This window comes from Macaca thibetana, chromosome 8 (assembly GCF_024542745.1).
Source record: "Macaca thibetana thibetana isolate TM-01 chromosome 8, ASM2454274v1, whole genome shotgun sequence".
Taxonomy (NCBI): domain Eukaryota; kingdom Metazoa; phylum Chordata; class Mammalia; order Primates; family Cercopithecidae; genus Macaca; species Macaca thibetana.
Window position 1 is genome coordinate 141,298,004 of NC_065585.1, and position 5,640 is coordinate 141,303,643.

General features: G+C 47.6%; 1 long non-coding RNA gene across 1 annotated transcript; it reads right to left on the minus strand.

Annotated features, from left to right (window-relative positions):
• Window positions 1–462: 462 nt before the first annotated feature.
• LOC126960554 (uncharacterized) lies at window positions 463–1,013 on the minus strand. Its single transcript, XR_007728051.1, has 3 exons — window positions 867–1,013; window positions 679–819; window positions 463–631 (listed from the first exon to the last, which is right to left on the minus strand). It is a non-coding gene; the product is annotated as an uncharacterized LOC126960554 (long non-coding RNA).
• Between the last annotated feature and the right edge of the window lie 4,627 nt (window positions 1,014–5,640).

Sequence of the window (5,640 nt, forward strand, 5' to 3'; positions counted from 1 at the left end):
GTATTTCTATTAGCAACAGCGTGTCCTTTGAAAATTTGAAAATCGGCATCACGCCGGTGCCTGGGGAGGAAAGGTCACCATCTTGACCATGGTGCCAGCATCACACACGGCGTGTGGCTGGGTGTCTGCAGATCCCAACGCTCCTTCCGCTGTGCAAAGACACATGTGTGTTTAATGCTCTTCATATATTCCCTGTGAGGACATTCACACGGCAGCCTCTAAGATTCGGATCAAGGTTGTTTAATCCACCAGTATTTCTAAAGCTGCCAATTTCAGTGTAAAGACAGCACCCTGAATGCCCTGAACACCAACACCAATTTCAGTGTAAAGACAGCACCCTGAATGCCCTGAACACCAACACCAATTTCAGTGTAAAGACAGCACCCTGAATGCCCTGAACACCAACACCAATTTCAGTGTAAAGACAGCACCCTGAATGCCCTGAACACACCAACACCAATTTCAGTGTAAAGACAGCACCCTGAATACCCTGAACACCAACACCAATTTCAGTGTAAAGACAGCACCCTGAATACCCTGAACACCAACACCAATTTCAGTGTAAAGACAGCACCCTGAATACCCTGAACACCAACACCAATTTCAGTGTAAAGACAGCACCCTGAATACCCTGAACACCAACACCAATTTCAGTGTAAAGACAGCACCCTGAATAACCTGAACACCAACACCAATTTCAGTGTAAAGACAGCACCCTGAATACCCTGAACACCAACACCAATTTCAGTGTAAAGACAGCACCCTGAATACCCTGAACACCAACACCAATTTCAGTGTAAAGACAGCACCCTGAATACCCTGAACACCAACACCAATTTCAGTGTAAAGACAGCACCCTGAATAACCTGAACACCAACACCAATTTCAGTGTAAAGACAGCACCCTGAATACCCTGAATACCAACACCAATTTCAGTGTAAAGACAGCACCCTGAATACCCTGAATACCAACAAGGAGTGTCCACCTCGGCACGGGACTGTCCACCCCAGGGAGGGTGGGTGCTGGGTGGGGCACAGCCCTCAGACGGGCTTTGGGTGCTGTCTGGGCTTCTCTGCACCTGTTCGCTGGTGACAACCAACATGCTCTGCACAGGACTTTGTATGGCTCGTCCCTCTGCAAGGCCAGTGGCTTTGTCCATGATGCTTCTGCACATCCAACTTGGCCATGATGGTCTCAGGCCCTTTCCTAAAGCTGGCACTAACAGCAAGAAAGAAGATGCCCCCAGGAAGTGGTGGGTGGAGATGGTCATGGAAAAAACAAGAGAAGCCCAGACAGAGGAACACATCACAGGCAGAACCTCAGGGCGCCGCCTCCTCCCCACCGCAGGCAGTGGTGTGCACCTTCCAACCCCACAGCATCTGGGTTGGGGTGTCCCACGGGGAGATGGGCAGGAGACGTGGTGGGAGGAGACACTGGGTCCCCCGCCTTCCTCAAGGAAGTACCCTGCTGTAAAAGTATGTGAGCTGGAGTCTCATGGAGTCTTTAGCTGACTTCTTATTAATTCTGTGAATTATTTGTGGTCTCTGACCTCTTTTCATCATATCAACAGTTTTTCCAGGACTCTGACTGCCTGAGATCAAGGCAGCCAAGACAGGTGTCTGCCTGCCCACAACCTGTTGATCTATAATTAGGGGAAATCGCTCCAATAATTGGTCCCAAGATGCTAGCTGAGCTCAGCACGGCTAATCCGCCCCTGCCAATAATGGAATGCCTTCACTCGAAGTTAAACAGGAAAAATGCCGCACGCCACCCTCACGGTTTCTGCTCTCACCTTAGAGCATTTTCATCATCAGGGAATTAAATGGGTCATTTCAGTTGTTGTTCTCTGCACTTTCCAAAATATACCGTATTTTAGGGCTGGCAGCTTATCGTCTGTACACCCTGGAAAAATCAGCAAATCTATGGGTTCCGTCCTTCTCATGTTTCCGACGTCAAGGGTAACAATATCTTCTTAAGATATTTAAGCTATATCACTTTTACTAGAGCTATTTATTCTCAAGAACATAGTCAAATTGGTATTAATTATCTGTACGCACAAGTGACCATCACGGGAACAAAATGATGGGCTAATTCAGTACCGTCAATCGGCATCCCAGACGTCACACGTGCACGGTGATTTTGGAACGTCTCTTCCTTTTAGTTTATCTATAAAAGGTGCGTAACGCCTTGTTCCACTGCAGTGGGACATTGATTAATTGCTTTGCCTGCTCTTAAGACCTAGATGAGCAGTTGTAGGAATGGGGGATGAGGCAGGGATGGCCCCAGCTGTGCTGAGCTGGTCAGTCACTCTTGGAGGAATCTCAAGACTGTTCAGTCTCTAGAGCCATAAAGCCTGGGTCCCAAACCCATGGCTGGAGCCCCAGCTCTGCACTCCGTGCCCTGGGCTCTGTGCATATTCTCCCAACACCCAGACGGCTACTCTCTTATGTTTACCAAAGACAGTCTGAGTGGGTGTTGATTCCCCTTACTCAGTGAGTCCTAAGATTAGGGTGCTCACAGGTCCCAGTGTGCTCACTACCATCGCAGTTAATGACTGCTGTCCTGACAACACTCTCAGTGCATTTGCTCTCTCTCAGTGCATTTGCTCACTCCCAGTGCATTTGCTCACTCCCAGTGCATTTGCTCTCTCTCAGTGCATTTGCTCACTCCCAGTGCATTTGCTCACTCCCAGTGCATTTGCTCTCTCTCAGTGCATTTGCCCACTCTCAGTGCATTTGCTCTCTCTCAGTGCATTTGCTCTCTCTGAGTGCATTTGCTCACTCCCAGTGCATTTGCTCTCTCTCAGTGCATTTGCCCACTCTCAGTGCATTTGCTCTCTCTCAGTGCATTTGCTCTCTCTGAGTGCATTTGCTCACTCCCAGTGCATTTGCTCTCTCTGAGTGCATTTGCTCTCTCTCAGTGCATTTGCTCTCTCTCAGTGCATTTGCTCTCTCTCAGTGCATTTGCTCACTCTCAGTGCATTTGTTCTCTCTCAGTGCATTTGCTCTCTCTGAGTGCATTTGCTCTCTCTCAGTGCATTTGCTCTCTCTCAGTGCATTTGCTCTCTCAGTGCATTTGCTCTCTCTCAGTGCATTTGCTCACTCTCAGTGCATTTGCTCTCTCTCAGTGCATTTGCTCTCTCTCAGTGCATTTGCTCTCACTTTCAGACACGCCCTGATGCACTCAACACGTAGTGTGAGCACCATCTCTGAGACCTCAATCCCTTCTTCAATTCAGTACAAAATCAGGTGCGATGATACATGTAGAAGATTTCTGAAAACTGCGAGGCTAGAATGCCTCAGCCCTTACTACGTAGAGTAAGAAACAAAGGCCTTCAATTAGAGTTAGAAATCAACCAGGACTGTTGAATAAAATAACCTGTCCTTATGCCAATTAGGGGGCTTCGTGGCGGCCTGAAATACAAACGTTCTCTCAGGTTAGCAGTTAAGGGTCACTTTCTAATACGCTTCAGGGTTTCATACCCAAATTGGTCCCTCTGGAGCTGAAAACTTTTTAAAGCAGGATGGCTTCCTTGCTTTACAAGAAATAAATAAGTAAATTTTACTTGCAAGGCAATCAATAAAAGTCAGGCCACTGTATGGATACTTCAATAATTGTGTAATTTATTTTATACTTGAAAATGATATATTTGCTTTATAAAAATTATTGAATGGCCATCAAATTTTAAATGCATGTATCGACTTATTTGTTGACAATTAAAATGTTAAGCAACTTAACATATTTGACAATTAAAATACTGAACCCAAGTTACAAAGTGATTTTATTGTGCTGCCGGGGAAACAACTTTTGTCCTTCCTCACGCCCCGATTCACACACACACAGGCCGTCCCGGGAGGGAACGCCGCCACTGCTCTCTGACTTTGTCCCTGCAAGAAATCAGGGGCTCTGCCCCAAGCTCAAGGCTTCCCTCGGTTTACTTTACCTGAGTCCCCCAGTCTGACATGGGCGCTAGGTCGGCGGGAGGGCAGAAGTGGGTACACCTCAGGGTGAAAGAATCAGAATCTGATAGAAACATGAATTCCACCTATCTCTATACGTGTAATCACACCAAAGCAAACCCTGAAAAATATCCAAACCCCAATGTGAAATAAGCCACAGTCCCCACAGACAGAGATCATGAAATTCCCACATGAATAATTCACCTTCAAACCTAGAAGGGGTTTCCACCACCAGATGAGGATGGATGGTGAGTCGCTCCGCCCCTCTCTGTAGAGGGGAATGTGCTCCAGAGGCAGACGTGGAATTCCTTCTGTGCGATTCTTGGTGAAAATCTGTCCCGAAGCAGATGTGGAATTCTTTCTATGTGAGATTCTTGGTGAAAATCTTGCTTTGTGAGTTGCCACGGGGTGGTGATATTATGCAGCAGAGATTCTCTGGGCCTGGTACTTCCCAGCTGGGTTCAATTATCCTGAGATGAGAAACCACCACAGAGAGAGGCTTCTGAGCTCCCAACAGTGAGAGGTGCAGAGCTGCGTGCCAGCCACCTGTGTGCACGTGGGAAAGCCAGCGTGGGAACCGGCACAGTGCCCAGGTGTGAAAGTTATTCACGCTCACTCTAGAAGAACAACGTCTGCATGATGAGAAGCACATGTGGTGATAATGCTGGCGTGGCTGGCATGGTGCATGCCCAGGGACACATCTTCCAGACGAGCCAAAGGGCGTTTTTAATGGGACCGACCTTCGTAGTCGCCACCTCCTATGGCCCCCCGGTGTTGGACAAGTGGACAAGCGCCCGTCTCACCGTCTGCTGACCAAGCTGTCCGTGTAAACCCATAGGGCGAAGGCCGTTCTGATGCTCTTCAGCAACTGCCGTTTCAGCCACACCAGCTTGTCATTGCACACATCGGATTTGAACGTTTGGAAATTTAATTCATACAAAATAAGGCGCCAAACAGTTTTTTAACAGACAAGAAGATAAAATCTCAAATAGCAATGACTTTCTAGTTGAAATGATTACTGTTGAAATGTGTTTCCTTGGAATTAACAAAATATTTCCAGTTGATAAGGACTATGACCTAAAATAGTCAATTAAATGTGAAAAGTATTAGCTTTGTTTAAATATCATGGATTACTTAATGTAGGAGACCTCAACTTAATTACGAGGGCAGATAAACTTTAACTTCTGCCAAGAGCCATGTGTGCTTAGAGCCCAACACACACAGAGCCAGGAGGATGGAGTCACTGCTGCCTCCAGGCCTTCAGACCCCGGGACTGCCGGCCAACCTCAGCAGGGCAGGCCTGGCTGAGCCTGGCAGGGACTGCCATTCACAGGGCAGCCAAGAGCTGGACCGCTCCCTAATAAGACAATAAACCAGGTTTGCTTGCAGGAGGACGTCCCAACCTAATGCAAAATAGAATCCCAGTAAAACATGCTGTGGTCAAATCAATTACTCCAGTTTCTTCACAGCTCAGTTTAGTTACACACTGAACATCAGCTGGAATCAGTGTTGAAAGAAGGAAGTCCTGTGGTGTGAGAGTCTGGGTCAGTGCCTCTGACTGAGCAGGGCCATGCATGAGGACGGAGGGCCTGTAGGGCAGCGGTCAGTGAGCACTTTCCACAAAGGGATGGGGTGTGAATAGTTCAGGCAGTGGGGCCCACACGTTCTCTGCCACAACTAG